An 18,657-nucleotide genomic window follows, 5' to 3' on the forward strand; every position below is an offset into this window, starting at 1 on the left:
AAAGCCAGCCACCTCATTCATGTTCATGGTCAAGGGCTCTTTTTTTTCTTTTTTCTTTTTTTTTTTTTTTGAGACAAAGTCTTGCTCTGTCGCCCGGGCTGGAGTACAGTGGCCAGATCTCAGCTCACTGCAATCTCCGCCTCCCGGGTTTACGTCATTCTCCTGCCTCAGCCTCCCGTGTAGCTGAGGCACCACCTCCTCGCCTGGCTAGTTTTTTGTATTTTTCAGTAGAGACGGGGTTTCACTGTGTTAGCCAGGATGGTCTCGATCTCCTGACCTCGTGATCCGCCCGTCTCAACCTCCCAAAGTGCTGGGATTACAGACTTGAGCCACCGCGCCCGGCCTGTCAAGGGCTCTTTATAGCAAAACCTGGGGTCCCCGGCTGAAGATTGTTTCTGAGGATCTTTTGTGGCTGTAGCTCTAAACACCTTTTGGCTCCTAACCTAAACTTCCTGAACTTTCTGAGAGGTTCAGATATAAATTAGAGCACTGTTTGACTATCTTTAATCACATCTGGCACTCAAGTATCCATAGCCTGTGTAAACAGGGGAGCTCTTAACAAAGTTTGATAAACAGAAAAATACAGAAGATTTCTAGACCCTAGACACCTGCCTCAGTGTTTATGCAGGAACAGGGGATCCCAAATTTCTATATTGACTGGACCCCCAATAAAAAGTCCTTTAAGACCTAAAGAAACTGGAGATAATCTTTTGATTCTAAAAAAAACCTGAAGATTTGAGAGAGGTTGAAGCAGCCTGAACTTGAAGGCAATCCAAATGGTTATTTCAAGAGCCAATAGTGATTAAGACAAGGGATCTGGCCTTCAAGCAGGAACAAAACAGTCACTGTAGATTTTGGATGCTGTTTGGATCAGTAGAGAAGGAAATGTAATTCCAGGTCCCTAAACTGAGGCTGTCCAAATGGGAGTATTCCACTGTAGCCTGGGAGAGATTTGAGAGACACATATAAACTAAATGCAACAAATATACTTTGGGTCCAGATTTAAACATACCAACTGTAAAAAGAAACAAAAATGAGATATCTATATTTGAGATTGACTTGATCTTGATAAGCATTGAAGTTGAGTGATGATGGGTACATGAAGTTCATTTTGCAATTTTTTTCTACTTCGGCATATGTTGAAATTTTTCTCAAAGTAAAATAAAATAAGGTCAATTAAAAAAATGAAATATTCCAAATGTTCAGATCAAGTTCTTCTCTTTCTTTACGTATCATCAATTGCTTAAAATCATGCCACAGTTTCATATTTGAATCACAATTTTCTGGTATAGTGTTGTGTTTTTCCTGGAGTTTCTTGACACTTTTCCTATTCCTTTTTGAAAGAAGAACTATGTGCTTTCTTTACCATATGACTAAGAGCTTCTAGCTTCTTAATTGTACTGTCTGTGGACTGAAATTCCCTTTTTTCTTAAAAACATTTTAAAGATCTGCCGGGTGCAGTGGCTCACGCCTGTAATCCCAGCACTTTGGGAGGTCGAGGCAGGTGGATCACCTGAGGTCCGGAGTTCCAGACCAGCCTGACCAACATGGAGAAACCCCATCTCTACTAAAAATACAAAATTAGCCAGGTGTGGTGGTGCATGCCTGTAATCCCAGCTACTCTGGAGGCTGAGGCAGGAGAGTGGCTTGAACCTGGGAGGCGGAGGTTGCTGTGAGCCGAGATTGCACCATTGCACTCCAGCCTGGGCAACAAGAGCGAAACTCAAAAAAAAAGAAAAGAAAACAACATTTTAAAGACATTGTTATCGCAGTCTTCTGTTTCCATGTTCTAATTTAAACCAAATACTTCCTGGCAGTTATCATTGTGGGACTTCTTTTTCAATGTGCATGTGAGTTAGTTCTGTTGTTTCTTGGTTACTATGTGACTTAGGTCAGGCCCCCTAGGAAGCAGAGGCTGGGACAGGGATTTTGGTGACAGTGACCAACTGAGGGAGTGATCTCAGGAGAAGAGGAGGGAGGGAAGCAGGATAGGGCAGGGGAAGAAACCTAAGCTAGGAAGTGTTCTTGGCTGGAGACCAGTCTCAGCCTGGTCCCACCTTGAGACAGGGGGCATTTTGTACTGGGAAAATGGGAAGCTGGGAATGGGTGCAGCAGCCTGGTGAAGGGGATTTGAGTGGACTGACAGCACCATCCACAACTCTGGAGTCTGCAAATTTGAGCGTGCACAACATCACTTGGAAGGCTGGTAAAGACACAGACTGCTGCCCTCAAACCCCAGAGTTTCTGACTCAACAGGTCAGGATGGGCCCTTCATTTGCATTTTTAACATGTTCCCAGATGCTGCTTCTGGAACTATATGTTGAGAATCAAAGCATTACATTATATCCGATTTTTTGTTTTTTTCTGGATTACAATCGCAAGTAATTTTTTCAGCAAAGCACGTGGCTGGTCAGGTGTGGTGGCTCACGCCTATAATCCCAACACTTTGGGAGGCTGGGATAGGAAGATCACTTGAGCCTCGGGAGATCAAGACCAGCCTGGGCAACATGGAGAAACCCCATCTCTACAAAAAATACAAATATTAGCCAGGTGTGGTGGTGCACACCTGTAATGCCAGCTACTTGGGAGGCTGAGGTGGGAGGATCAGTTGAGCCCAGGAGGTCAAGGCTGCACTGCATTCTAGCCTGGGCGACAGGCAAGTCTAAAAAAAAGAAAAGAAAAGAATATGTGGGAGGTAAATTTTATTAGTTCTCAGAATTTTGCCCCTAAGCTTGTTTTGTGGCTTAACTGTTCAAAACCATTTCCCCTTAGAACTATACAGACCATTGTTTTATAGCTTCTAGCTTCAGTGAAGCCCAGTGCTAATTTGATCTTTATTCCCTTACAGATAATGTTTGTTTGTTTCTAATTTCCAGAAGGTCTTGGACTTTCTGAAACCTCATGAATCCCTAGGATTCTGCTCAGTATTCAATGGACACTTTTAATCTAAAGACTCATTTTTTTGTTGTTACTGCTCTGGGAAATTTTCTTCTAGTATTTCTCTGATTATTTTCTTACCTCTATTTTCTTTTTTTTTTTTTTTTTTTTTTGAGACGGAGTCTCGCTGTGTCGCCCAGGCTGGAGTGCAGTGGCGCGATCTCGGCTCACTGCAAGCTCCGCCTCCCGGGTTCCCACCATTCTCCCGCCTCAGCCTCCGAGTAGCTGGGACTACAGGCGCCCGCCACCGCGCCCGGCTAGTTTTTTGTATTTTTAGTAGAGACGGGGTTTCACCGTGTTAGCCAGGAGGGTCTCGATCTCCTGACCTCGTGATCCACCCGCCTCGGCCTCCCAAAGTGCTGGGATTACAGGCTTGAGCCACCACGCCCAGCCTGGAATTCTCATTAAACAGATATCAGACGTCCTGAACTGATGCTTTATGACTTGCTTTTTTTCTCCCTATTTAAAAAAATTGTGTCTGGGCAGGGTGGCTCACACTTGTAATTCCAGCACTTTGGGAGGCTGAGGCAAGGGGATTACTTGAGCCCAGGAGTTCAAGACCAGCCTGGACAACATAGTGAGACCCTGTCTCTATAAAAGGTAAAAAATTAGCCAGGTATGGTGTCATGCACCTGTAGTCCCAGCTACTTGGGAGGCTGAGGTGGAAGGATCATATGAGCCTAGGTGGTCAAGGCTGCTATGATAGTGCCACTGCCCTCCAGCCTGGGCAACAGAGTGAGACCTTGTCTTAAAAAAAAAAAAGGTAAAATAAAAAATTGGTTTTTGTCTCTATATTTTTGGAGAACTATATGACTTTTCGTTTGTTTGTTTTTTGAGTCAGAGCCTTGTTCCGTTGCCCCAGGCTGGAGTGCAGCGGTGTGATCTTGACTCACTGCAACCTGCCCCCCACCCCGACCCACCCCTCAGGTTCAAGCAATTCCTTCCTACCTCAGCCTCCTGAGTAGCTGGGATTACAGGCATGCGCCACTACATCCAGCTAGTTTTTGTATTTTTAGTGGAAAGATGGGGGGTTTCTCCATGTTGGCTCAGGTCTCAAACTCCTGACCTCAGGTGATCCGTCTGTCTCAGCCTCCCAAAGTGTTGGGATTACAGGCATGAACCACTGTACCCGGCCACTTTTTTTTTTTTTTTTTTTTTTTTTGAGACGGAGTCTTGCTGTGTCGCCCAGGCTGGAGTGCAGTGGCGTGATATCGGCTCACTGCAAGCTCCGCCTCCGGGGTTTATGCCATTCTCCTGCCTCAGCCTCCTGAGTAGCTGGGACCACAGGCGCCCGCCACCTCGCTCGGCTAGTTTTTTGTATTTTTTAGTAGAGACGGTGTTTCACTGTGTTGGCCAGGATGGTCTCGATCTCCTGACCTTGTGATCCGCCCGTCTCGGCCTCCCAAAGTGCTGGGATTACAGGCTTGAGCCACCGCGCCCGGCCCCCGGCCACTTTTTTACGTAAATTTTTTATTTTGGAATAATTTTAGATTTGTAGAAGGCTGGGTGCAATGGCTCATGCTTGTAATCCCAGCACTTTGGGAGGCCAAAGCAGGTGGATCACTTGAGGTTAGGAGTTTGAAGCTAGCCTGGCCAACATGGTGAAACCCCATCTCTACTAAAAATACAAAAACTAGCTGGGAGTGGTGGCAGGTGCCTGTTGTCCCAGCTACTCAGGAGGCAGAGGCTGCAGTGAGCCGAGATTGCACCACTGTACTCTAGCCTGGGTGACAGAGTGAGACTCTGTCTCAAAAAAAGAAAAAAAAAAGGTTTATAGAAAAGTTGCAAAGATAATATACAAAGTTCCCATATACCCTTCATCCACTTTCTTCTAATGTGAGCATCTTACATTGATGGGAGCCAAAAGCCTGAAGGTTGTGACCAACTCAGCATTCCACTGGAGTCTATATGATCAAACAGCAAACTGTTTATCATGAATACAGAATGTGGGTAAACTCACATGTGCACCTGCCACCAGAAGGTATGCTGAAGGCAGTCACTCCCCTGGTGCCATGCTCCTTGAGGTTATCTATGGGGACATCTGGAGCCTACTGTTCAAAGAATGCAGTCATGTAGGCTGTGCACTAAGTCAAGCAGCTGACCAACAAGCACCCCCTTCTCCTTTTCTCCTTTACTTAATAAATACAAACAGCTCGAGAAGCTCAGGGCCCTTGTTCACTAGAAGCAAGGACCCCCTAACCCCTTCTTCCAAATACACTATTTTTTTTTTTTTTTTTTTTTTTTTTTTTTGAGACGGAGTCTGGCTCTGTCGCCCAGGCTGGAGTGCGGTGGCCGGATCTCAGCTCACTGCAAGCTCCGCCTCCCAGGTTCACGCCATTCTCCTGCCTCCGCCTCCCAAGTAGCTGGGACTACAGGTGCCCGCCTCGTCGCCTGGCTAGTTTTTTGTATTCTTTAGTAGAGACGGGGTTTCACCGTATTAGCCAGGATGGTCTCAATCTCCTGACCTTGTGATCCGCCCGTCTCGGCCTCCCAAAGTGCTGGGATTACAGGCTTGAGCCACCGCGCCCGGCCCCAAATACACTCTTTTGTCTTTGTTTTTATTCCCGTGTTCGTCCTCCTTTGTTCAGTCCACCAGGGTCCGTGGCGCTACATTACTGTGGTCCATCAAAACTAAGAAGTTAACATTCATATATTACTATTAAACTCCAGATTTTCACCAGTTTTCCTGCTAATGTCCTTTTCTTTTCCAGGACCCACTCCAGTATTTCCCACCGTATTTAGTCCTTATGTCTCCTTTGTCTCCTCTGTGACAATTTCTCAGTCTTTCCTTGTTTTTAAAATCACTTTCACAGTTTTAAGAGGGCTGGTCAGGTATTCTGCAGAATGGTCCCCAATTTGGAATTTTTCTCATGATTAGGCTGGAGTTAGGTATTTTGGGGGAGATTATCACAACGGTGGAGTGTCTGACTCATCACATGATATCAGCAGGTGACGTAACCTTGATCACTTGATTAAAGCAGTGTTTGCCAGATTTCTCCACTTTAAAGTTACTATTTTTTTCCCTATCCATACTCTGTTCTTTGGAAGTGAGTCACTAAGTCCAGCACACATTCAAGGCAGGAGGGCCAATTCAACTCCATCTGAAGGGGAGAGTATATCTATATATTATTTGGTATTCTTATGTAAGGAAGATCTGTCCTTTCCTACCATGTATTTATTTATTCAACCATTTATTTAGATCACTCACTATGGACTCATGTTTATTTATTTTATACTTTGGGTTACAATCCAATATGACATTATTTATTTTGTTGCTCATACTGTTCCGGTGTCGGCTGTTGAGAGCTCTTTCAGGTTCTTTTTTTTTCAGTACTTCCTTATTTTCTGTCACTAGCCTCTAGACTTTTTAATTGTATTTTTAATCTGGACAATCATGTTTTTTATTTCCCAGGACTCTTTCATGTTGTCTAATTGATCCCTTTATTAGCAGTTCTTTCTTGTTTAATGAATCCAATATAATCTCAAATTAGAATTTGTTTCTAATTGTAATATTGAAAATGCTATTTATTGGATTTCAATGAGCAGAATTACTCTCTAGATAAAGCATAGAAGACTTAATTATAGTTACAGAATATATGTAAATATTATAACTCTTGGCAATATAAGAGTATAACTATCGGTGTCAGAAGGCTGAAGAAGTAGAGGAGGAGAGATCAAACACTGCACAGATGCTAACTTTTTCATTTTACAAATATAAATCAAGAGATACTATCTTGGATAGGCACACTGGCTCAAGCCTTAATCCCAGTACTTTGGGAGGTCAAGGCAGGAGGATCACTTGAGCCCAGGAGTTCGAGACCAGCCTGGGCAATATGCTGAGACCTCATTTCTATTACAAAAAAAAAAAAGAAAAAAAAAAAAAAAAGACTGATACTATCTAAAGTTCATAGGAATGGAAATAAAGATTTTAAGTAATTATCAATTAATGGAAGAATAAACTAACACTAAAACACAACGTAGAAAGGATTGGGAGATGAGCATAAAGTAAATGAACAAAGATCTTTTTTCATGAGAAGAGTCAGTAAATGTTAATTCAAGTGGATAAATCAAGAAATTGAGGTATAGGCATATCAATCGGATTTGTGGTATAAACTACTGTAGCTAAAAGCAGAAAAGGTAAAAATAAAGTTTTTTAAGAGGGCAGCGTGGGATGAGGTGGGGTGGGGCTTTGACTTTTCCCTTACTAACATTCTGTATTGAAACTTTTTAAAAATGTAATGCTTTTATAAAAATAATTAAAATGTATATAAATATTGACTGCAGAAACATGCTGGTACTTGATAGAACATGCAGGGTGGGCAGGGATATGATGGGGCTGGATGGGGCAAGAAAGGCATTTCCCTGCTTGGGAGAGGTGCAACATGTGCAGGAAGGAGAGGTTGGAGCTGTAGAAAACAGCACACCTTGGATTCAGGGGGTCCCAGAGGGCAGGGCCCTTTCCTCTGCTCCTAAGCACGCTCATCATCCAACAGTTTACCTAGCGCGCTTCCTAAGCTTTAGACCCTGTTTTGGAGGTGAGGACATGAAGCACTTTGCTCTGGACATTTAAACCAATCATTACAAAAAGACTGCTGACCCTAGGGTTGGCAGTCCCCACCATGGGAAAGGTATAGTCCATCCCTTTCTGATTAAGGAGACTGGAGGATTCCCAGGAGATGTGGTGTAATCCCTGGTTTCCTCAGGACCGTCCTAGTTTAAAAACTCATAGTCCTATGGCCCAGGAAACCCCTGAATCTGGGAAGCCTGTGCAGGTCGTCACCCTTCTAAGGGGGCATTTCCAGCCCAGCCTCTCATTCTTCCTCCATCTTGGATCTGCTGGAGGAGAACCTCTAGAGCCCCTAGCATGATCTGCTTTCTGAATTTTGGAGGGTCCACAGTAGTCGCGGGGTTGGGGACAATGCAGATCAGGAAGCCAGTAGTGCTGATTTTCTGGATGATTAAAGGAAAGGAAAGAGAGGACTACAGCAAAGGGAACTAGGAGAAGTGGGAATACAGTAAGGTAGGATGATCTCTCATCCTCCAGAATTAGCATATCTAAAAGCATACAGTTTGGGCTGGGTGCAGTGGCTGATGCCTGTAATCCCAGCACTTTGGAGACCAAAGTGGGTGGATCACTTGAGGTCAGGAGTTTGAGACCAGCCTGACCAACATGGTGAAACCCTTGTCTCTACTAAAAATACAAAAATTAGCTGGGCGTGGTAGCGGGTGCCTATAATCCCAGCTACTTGGGAGGCTGAGGCAGGAGAATTGCTTGAATGTGGGAGGCAGAGGTTGCAGTGAGCCAAGATTGCACCACTGCACATCAGCCTGGGGCAGAGTGAGACTCATTCTCAAAGATAAATAGAGGACCAGATTGTTATGCCCATCCCATTTCTTAAAATGCATTTATTCAATGAATATTTATTGAGCACCTACTGTGTACTAGGCTCTGATTATTCAGTTACAATACACTCTGTTCTAGGCTCTGGGAGTGCAGCTGGAAACCAGGCAAATACAGACACAGATATAAATCTTACAATCCAAAAGGGGATGCTGACAATTGACCACATTCTTTTTTTTTTTTTTTGAGACAGAGTCTCGCTCTGTTGCCCAGGTTGGAGTGCAATGGTGTGATATTGGCTCACTGCAACCTCTGCCTCCAGGGTTCAAGTGATTGTCCTGCCTCAGCCTCCCATGTAGCTGAGATTACAGGCGCCAGCCACTAAACCTGGCTAATTTTTTTTGTATTTTTAGTAGAGACGGGGTTTCACCATGTTAGTCAGGCTGGTCTTGAACTCCTGACCTCAGGTGATCCACTGCCTCTGCCTCCCAAAGTGCTGAGATTACAGGCTTGAGCCACCATGCCCAACCGACAATTGACCATATTCCTATGGGGCTATTTCCATCCCATTAACCTATTTGTCTATCCTTAGACTAGTACTATTCAGTCTTTTTTTGTGTGTGTGTGACAGAGTTGTGTTCTGTCACCCAAGCTGTAGGGCATTAGTGCAATCTCAGCTCACTGCAACCTCCACCTCCTGGGTTCAAATGATTCTCATACCTCAGCCTCCCAAGTAGCTGGGATTACAGGTGCATGCCTCCATGCCCAGCTAATTTTTGTATTTTTAGTAGAGATGGGATTACACCATGTTGGCCAGGCTGGTCTTGAACTCCTGGTCTCAAGTGATCTGCTTGCTTTGGCCTCCCAAAGTGCTGAGATTATAGGTGTGAGCCACTGTGCCCAGCCCCATTCAGTCTTTAAAATGGTAGCTTCAGAATAAATTTTAAAATCAGGTAGTGTGGTCCTCCAACTTTGTCTGCCCCTCACCACCAAGATTACTTTTGTTATTTCCATATAAATGTCTACAACAAAGGCTCATTGTATTGGATTTATAGAACAATTTTGGGAAAACAACAGCTTAATAATGTTTTATGATTTTCAGTGTACAAATACGGGTCTTGCATGTCTTTAGTTAAATTTCTTCTTTTTTTTTTTTTTTTTTTTTTTTGATACAGAGTCTCACTCTCTTGCCCAAGCTAGAGTGCAGTGGTGCGATCTTGGTTCACTGCAATCTTCACCTCCTAGGTTCAAGGGATTCTCCTGACTCAGCCACCTGAGTAGTTGGGACTACAGGCATGCGCCACCACACCCGGCTAATTTTTGTTTTTTGTTTTTAGTAGAGACACAGTTGCACCATGTTTGCCAGGCTGGTCTTGAACTCCTGACCTCAGATGATCCATCTGCCTTGGCCTCCCAAACTGCTGGGATTACAGGTGTGAGCCACTGTGCCTGGTCAAATTTATTCTTAAGTACTTTGTGTTTTTTGATGCTATTATAAATAGAAATTAAAATCTCAATTTCTTTTTTTCCTTTTAGAAACACAATAGATTTTCATATATTGTTTATTAATTCTAGCAGTTCTACATGTTCCTTAATATTTTCTATGTAAGTATTCATATAATCTGCAAATATAGACAGTTCTACTTTTTTCTTCTCAATCTTTGTGCCTTTTATTTCATATATATTTAATTTAATTAATTACATTTTTTAAAATACGAAGTCTCACTCATTGCCCAGGCTGGGGTGCAGTGGCGCAATCTTGGCTCACTGCAACTTCCACCTCCGGCGTTCAGGTGATTCTTCTGCTTCAGTTTCCCAAGTAGCTGGGATTATAGGCATGTGCTACCATGCCTGGCTAATTTTTGCATTTTTAGTAGAGACAGGGTTTCACCATGTTGGCCAGTCTGGTCTCGAACTGCTGACCTCACCTGATCTGCCCACCTCGGCCTCCCAAAGTGCTGGGATTACAGGTGTGAGCCACCTTGCCTGGCCAAAATGTTCTTACTAAGAGAGGGATATTGAAATTTCCAACGCAATTGTGAGCTGAGATCACGCCATTACACTCCAGCCTGGGCAATAAGAGTGAAACTCTGTCTCAAAAAAAAAAAAGAAAAAAGAAAAAAAGAAAATTGCATTAAGTATATATGGACTAAACATTCTAAGTAAAAGAATAGAAAAGCAAGGCTCGGCCGGGCGCGGTGGCTCAAGCCTGTAATCCCAGCACTTTGGGAGGCCGAGATGGGCGGATCACGAGGTCAGGAGATTGAGACCATCCTGGCTAACACGGTGAAACCCCGTCTCTACTAAAAAATACAAAAAACTAGCCGGGCGAGGTGGCGGGCGCCTGTAGTCCCAGCTACTCGGAGGCTGAGGCAGGAGAATGGCATAAACCCAGGAGGCGGAGCTTGCAGTGAGCTGAGAACCAGCCACTGTACTCCAGCCTGGGCGACAGAGCGAGACTCCGTCTCAAAAAAAAAAAAAAAAAAAAGAAAAGCAAGGCTCAACTTTATACTGCCTTCAAAAAATGTACTTTAGGCAGGGTGTGGTGGCTCACACCTGTAACCCCAGCACTTTGGGAGGCCGAGCTTGCAGTGAGCCAAGATCGTGCCACTGCACTCCAGCCTGGGCGACAGAGCAAGATTCTGTCTCAAAAAAAAAAAAAAAAAAAACCAAAAGAACTCCACAATAAAATATTATTTTCATGTTCACCAGTCAATTAAAAGTAGAGAAAAAATATTTGTTCATGTATTTGTCCATATACTCACTGTTTCTAGTGTTCTTTCATACCCTTCTAAAGATCTATCTTTTGGGGGACAGGCATGGTGACTCATGCCTGTAATTCCAGCGCTTTGGGAGGCTAAGGCAGGAGGATCACTTGAGCCCAGGAGTTTGAGACCAGCCTGGGCAACATAATGAGACCCCTGTCTCCACACACATACAACATTAGCCGGGCACTATGGCACATTTTGGACTCAAAATCCTCCTTCAAGCAATCCTCCTTCATTGGCCTCCCAAATTGCTGAGATGACTGGGAGTGAGCCACTGCATCCAGCAACATTTCTAATTCTGCAGGTCTGCTGTCAATTAATGCTCTATGCTTTCATTTTTCTGAAAAGATCTTTATTTCACTGGTACTTATAGGTTTTTGTTTATTTTTTGGCACTTTAAAGATGGTATTCCATTGTTTTCTGACTCCATGGTTTCTGATGAGAAGTCAGGCTTCATTTGCATTCTCTGTATGTAATCTGTTTGCAATTATGTCTTTTTCTATGGCTACTTTCAAGACTTTCTCTTTCTTGCCAGGCGCAGTGGCTCACGCCTGTAATCCCAGCACTTTGGGAGGCCGAGGTGGGCAGATCACCTGAGGTCAGGAGTTTGAGACCAGCCTGACCAACATGGAGAAACCCCATCTCTACTAAAAATACAAAATTAGCTGGGCATGGTGTTGCATGCCTGTAATCCCAGCTACTCGGGAGGCTGAGGCAGGAGAATCGCTTGAACCTGGGAGGCAGAGGTTGTGGTGAGTTGAAATTGCACCATTGCACTCCAGCCTGGGCAACAACAGCAAAACTCCATTTCAAAAAAAAAAAAAAAAAAGAGACTTTCTCTTTCTGTTTTTGACAGTTTGATTATGATGTGTTTAGGTATTGTTTTTGTTTCGCGTGTCCGTGTGAAGAGATCACCAAACAGGCTTTGTGTGAGCAACAGGGCTGTTTATTTCACCTGGGTGCAGGCGGGCTGAGTCCGAAAAAGGAGTCAGCAAAAGTGGTGGGATTATCATGAGTTCTTATAGGTTTTGGGATAGGTGGTGGAGTTAAGAGCAATGTTTTGGGGGCAGGGGGTTGATCTCACAAAGTACATTCTCAAGGATGGGGAGAATTACAAAGAAACTTCTTAATGGTGGGGGAGATTATAAAGAACACTAATCATTAGGGTGGGGCAGAAACAAATCACAATGGTGGAATGTCATCAGTTAAGCTATTTTCACTTCTGTGGATCTTCAGTTGCTTCAGGCCATCTGGATGTCTACATGCAGGGCACAGGGGATATGATGGCTTAGCTTGGGCTCAGAGGCCTGACAGTTTTCTTCATATTTATCATACTTGGATTTTGCTAAACTTTTTGGATTTCTAATGAGGTTTTTCATCAAATATATGAAATTCAAATACTTTTTCTGTCCCATTCTCACTTCATTTTCTGGGACTGAAATTACATGACTTAAGCTCCACAAGTCAGTAAGACAATCTTTTCTCTCTCTCTCTTTTTTTTTTTTTTTTTTTTGAGACGGAGTCTCTGTCGCCCGGGCTGGAGTGCAGTGGCCGGATCTCAGCTCACTGCAAGCTCCGCCTCCTGGGTTCACGCCATTCTCCTGCCTCAGCCTCTCGAGTAGCTGGGACTACAGGTGACTGCCACCTCGCCCGGCTAGTTTTTTGTATTTTTTAGTAGAGACGGGGTTTCACCAGGTTAGCCAGGATGGTCTCGATCTCCTGACCTCGTGATCCGCCCGTCTCGGCCTCCCAAAGTACTGGGATTACAGGCTTGAGCCACTGCGCCCGGCCTCTCTCTTTTTTTTTCAAGACGGAGTCTGGCTCTGTCATCCAGGCTGGAGTGCAGTGGCACAATCTCTGCTCACTGCAATCTCTGCCTCCCGGGTTCAAGCGATTCTCCTGCCTCAGTCTCGTGAGTAGTGGGGACTACAGACGCCCGCCACCACACCCAGCTAATTTTTTTTGTATTTTTAGTAGAGATGGGGTTTCACCGTGTTAGCCAGAATGGTCTGGATATCCTGACCTCATGATCCGCCCGCCTCAGCCTCTCAAAGAGCTGGGATTACAGGTGTGAGCCACTGCACCCAGCCTCTTTTCTCTCTCTTTATCCTTCAAATTGGATAATTTAGATCTATCTTCAAGGTCATTCACTCTTTCTTCTTCTACCACCAAACTGATAGTAAGCCCAATCAGTGAATCTTTCATTTCAAATATTGTATTTTGAATTATAAATGTTCTATCTGGTTCTTTTTAAATATGTATTTTTTGACTGGGCATGGTGGCTCATGCCTGCAATCCCAGCACTTTGGGAAGCCAAGGTGGGCGGATCACTTGAGGTCAGGAGTTCAAGACCAGCCTCACCAACATGGTGAAACCCCATCTCTACTAAAAATACAAAAAATTAGCCAGGCATGATGGCACACACCTGTGATCCCACCTACTCAAGGAGGCTGAGGCAGGAGAATTGCTTGAACCTGGGAGACAGAGGTTGCAGTGAGCCGAGATCATGCCATAGCACTCCAGCCTGGACCACAGAGTGAGGTTCTGTGTTTCTCTCTCCCTCTCTCTCTCTATATATAATATACATAAAATATATATAATATATATGTATTCCATTTCTGTGCTGAAGTTTACAATCTGTTCACTAATTATGAATGTATTTTCCTTTAAGCCCTTGAACACATTTATAATAGCTGGATTCTTGTCTGATCCAACATCTGGATTATTTTGGAATCTGTTTCTATTTACCACATTTATGCTTGACTGTGGGTTACATTTTGTTGTTTTGTTTGTTTTTCACGTATCTACTATTTTTTATTGTCATAATGAATGCTATAAATAATATGCTATGGCGACTCTGGATTTTGTCATCTTCCTGTGGAGACTGTGGACTTTTATTCTCGCAGGCAGTTAATTTACTGACTGATTATCTGGAAGTTGATGGAAGCTTGATTTCACACTTTGTTAGGGCAGTTTCATTTCAATTTTTTTTTTTTTTTTTGAGATGGAGTCTCGATCTGTCACCCAGGCTGGAATGCAGTGGTGCAATCTCGACTCACTGCAATCTCTGCCTCCTGGATTCACTCCATTCTCCTGCCTCAGCCTCCCGGGTAGCTGGGACTACAGGCGCCTGCCACACGTGGGCCGGGCTAATTTTTTGTGTTTTTGGTAGAGATGGGGTTTCACCATGTTAGCCAGGATGGTCTCGATCTCCTGACCTCGTGATCCACCCACCTTGGCCTCCCAAAGTGCTGGAATTACAGGTGTGAGCCACCGCACCTGGCCTCAATTTTTATTAATTTTTTATTACTAACAGTTTAGAAAAGTTTCTTTCAGCTTCCAAATCTGTTATTGATATTGTCATATACAATTTTAAGGTTGTCAAATTTGGAACAAATCTTTAATAAGTTTCACATATGAGTGGTAAGAACATTTCAAGTTTGTTTATTGTATATGCTGACTACTCTTAAACTCTTTTATTCTTTAATTGGTTTGTAATCAGGACCACACTGTAGTGTCCTATCGTGAATTTTACATTATTTTAATAAATGTTGGTATTTTATGTAAAATCAGGAAACATCATAATTTTTTCAATATCTTAGTTGTATTACTCTTATTCATTAATTGAGTTGTCAAGCAATCTAAGAGACTGTTCGCCTCTGCTATTTGAAGTATGACTTTTCCTCTCAATTACTCCTTTTGGGATGATCTGAAAAAAATTGTCACAATTCATTCTTTGGGTCAGGCATGGTGGCTCACACCTGTAATCCCAGCACTTTGGGAGGCCGATGAGAGTAGATAAAGAGGTCAAGAGATCAAGACCATCCTGGCCAACATGGTGAAACCTCATCTCTACTAAAAGTACAGAACTCAGCCGGGCATGGTGACATGTGCCTGTAATCCCAGCTATGCGGGAGGCTGAGGCAGGAGAATTGCCTGAACCCAGCAGGCAGAGGTTGCAGTGAGTCAAGATCGCACCCCTGAACTCCAGCTTGGCAACAGAACAAGACTTCGTTTCAAAAAAAAATAAAACAAAAACAAACAAACAAAAACCACAATTCACTGCTTGATGTCTACATAATTTCTATTGATTAACTGTTTATTTTTTTGCCGAGATGGGGTCTTGCTATCTTGCCCAGGCTAGTCTTGAACTCCAGGGCTGAACCAATCTTCCCACTTTGGCCTCCCAAAGTGTTGGGATTACAGGTGTGAGACATTGTGCCCAGCTTCTATTGATATTTATCACTTATTTTTTAAAAAATACGACTTTCCTGAGGCATAGTTTACATGAGGCATGTCATATGATCCATAATTTCAAGTGTACAATTCAATAATTCTTTTTAGTAAATTTACCAAGTTTTAGAATATTTTCTTCACTCTCTAAGATGACTCATGACCATTAATTGTTAATCTCCATTTTTTCCCTCCTCACCCCTGCCCCAGGAAGCTGTTAACCTACTTTCTATCTCCCTATATTTGCCCTTTCTACACATTTCATGTAAATTGGATCATACAACATATCTTTTGTTTCTCTCCTTTTCCGGACCATCATGTCATAGCATGTATCAGTATTCCATTTCTTTTTACTGCTGAGTTCCTGTTTATTCCATTGTATGGGCACATGTCCTGTCCAGTGGGATTGTTAACACAGACCTTGGAGGAGGGCGTGGGAATTTAGAGAGACAAGAGACACAAGAAACGGAGACAAGACAGTATCCTGATCAAGTCTTGTTTAATGGCGGCGGTGCAATGCCTTATATAGGCTGGCAGGGAAGAGGAAGGGCTCAGAGCAGGTGGGGAGGAGAATAATGAGAGACGTCACCAGGCGCTTGCTTGGTAGACTTAGTCTTTCCCGGGCGCGGGAAGTTATCTACGCGCACGAGGGAAAAGTTGATGAAGAACCAGGAAGTGCGCCATCTTGTCTCCACAATGCGGAGCTTAAGCAACAGAGGCCGCGGCAATTTCCGGGCCTCACGGCTCCGGACAGGTCCTCCTTTTTTATATTATTAGTGACTAGAAGATAGTCCCTCGGGAACTGCGCCTGTCTTAGGTTGGAGTGACACATCTCTTCACTGGTACCCGTCATGAGATTAGGCAGTAGCTATGACGGCCCTCCTGTCTTAGGTTAGTGAGAGATGACACTCTCTTACCCGTCATTGGCTGTCCAGTTCAGCGCACAGGGAAGGTGGTTTACGGCAAGCGTAAGTATGGACCACCATGACCTTCTTGTTCAAGGCGATGATAATGGACCTGTATGGGTTTGGCTTGGATGGCCTCGATTTGTTGCTTAATGAATGTCATGAGCTTATTGAAGATTATAGGTCCCAAAGAGAGGAAGAGCAATAGGCAAAGCAGGGGGCCCAAGAACGGTATAATATAGGGGAGGAGTCCATGGAACCCAGTCCAAAACAGGTTATCAGTCATTTCTTTTCATCGTTTTTCTAGGTCTTCTTGTAGACGCTTGATTTTATCTCTGACGATCCCGGACTTGTTGGCATAGAAACAGCACTTTTCCTGCAGAGCTAAGCAGATACCTCCGTGTTTGGCAGTTAATAAATCTAGGCCTCTTCTATTTTGGAGCACTACTTCTGCCAGGGAATCTACTTGATCTTGTAGATCCTGTATAGTACTTGAGATGGCCTGCATATCTGAGATCAATTGGCGAGACAATTTGGTGTATTGAGTAACAGAGACCCCTAGGCTTGAAACCCCAGTTGTTACGGCAGTAGTGATGCCTAATCCTACAAGTAAGGGGATAAATTGTATTGCCCTTTTGGCTCTTCCCAAAAAGTGATCTATAGCTGGAATAGGTACAGGTTCATCTCCAGGGATAATGTCTATATCTGGCAGAAGAGTGGCTAAGACACAACGTCCTGTCCAGTTTATAGGCAAATAGGTATACGCTCTATTATTGCCACATATAAAAACTGAACTGTTTGGGGCACACAGCGATTGGGAAATATTTGTTGTGATAGAACAATTATTGAATTCAACGATTCCTACATCGATGTCGTAGGTGTTATTGAGGAAAGGGGAGTAGAAGCAAGGGGAGTTAGAAAATTCTAAGGGCTGGACTTGAAGGGGAGGAATTATGGTGCAGGAAGTATTGGATGTATAGTTTAAGTCATTGCTGGGTATGGCAAGAGGAACGGGATCTCCTAACAGTAAACATAGCCAGCAGTCATTGGCTAGACTAGAGTTGGAATTATTGAGCAGATTATGAGTAGCAGTGAGGAGGTCAAAAGTCTGGGCATAAATTTATTCTTTCCCTTGGATTTTGGGCAGAGCCAAAGGGTGGTAGCGAATTTCTGGATATAGAGATTTTTGCAACTCTTCAAGTTTTTTGTATACCCTAATTTCTCGGACCTTGTCTTGTGGTCCTCCTCCGTCAGAGATATGAAGAGGGGGGTGAATATTCCAGCAGACAGGCTGTCCTACAATTCCAGTACAGCCAGCTGATACAAGGTTATTGGTATTTCCTAAAACTGTAGGGACATTACTGGCCCCTATAGTGGGGTTTCTAGTTCTTGTTAAGATAGCAGTATAGTATGTCTTATTGTCAGAGGTGCATTCTTGATAAGTGGTGTAGCAGGAGCTGTGCATAGTAGCCTTAAATATGTCGCAAGGGCAAGTTGTAACGCCCCCTCTGTCAGATATCCTAGGGGCTGACACACACCTCCATTTGAGGGAGTCACTAGGCAGGTATGCTGTGTGAGTGGAGCAGGACACAGTTGAGAGGTACTTATTTGGAGGGGAGGTCACATATCCCCCATAGCAATCACAGGGCTTACCGTGCCGTTGTTGTATATGCGTAAGGGCCTCACGTGGATCACCAAAGCCGGCATGAACCTGGAATACTTGGCAAGTCATCACTAGGGTCCAGAGGGGCCTGTAGTTGGAGTTCATCTCTGTAATAGAAGGAAAAGGTACTCTCAGGGAGAGAGTTACTCCCTGGATTGGTTATTGTGAGGTACCTGTCTTACCAGTCGCTCTGGTAGCCATCTGGCTGCATCATGAGTTTGGGAAAAAACACAAACTGAGCCTCTTCCCCAGATTAACACTGGGTCTGGACCATGCCATGTGTTGTCTAATGGGTCTTTCCACTTAACCATGGCAAATTGTTTTTTGGAATCAGAATGCCAAAATTGATCAGCTGCTGATTTGTTCAGATCATTTAAATTTAAAAAATTCAAAATAAAGAGTGTGTGATTAAGAATGTTTCTAGGGGTGCCCTTAGTAGGGTACCATTCTCCCTTTTTTATTATTTCAATGGTGGTTTTTAAGGATAGGTGTGCTCTTTCAACTATTCCTTGTCCTTGAGGGTTATAGGGAATTCCAGTAATGTGTTTTATTTGTAATTTAAGACAGAAGTCTTGGAAGGCTTTGGATGTATAGCCAGGACCACTGTCTGTTTTTAGTTGTTTAGGCTTCCCAACTATGGAAAAACAGTGTAGTAAATGAGCTATGACATGTTTGGTAGCTTCTCCTGTTTGTAAGGTGGCTAGTATAAATCCACTAAATGTATCTATACATACATGGACGTATTTTAAGTTACCGAATTCTGAATAATGGGTGACATCCATTTGCCAGATCATGTTGGGAACTAGTCCT

This window comes from Rhinopithecus roxellana, chromosome 15, assembly GCF_007565055.1.
Source record: "Rhinopithecus roxellana isolate Shanxi Qingling chromosome 15, ASM756505v1, whole genome shotgun sequence".
Taxonomy (NCBI): domain Eukaryota; kingdom Metazoa; phylum Chordata; class Mammalia; order Primates; family Cercopithecidae; genus Rhinopithecus; species Rhinopithecus roxellana.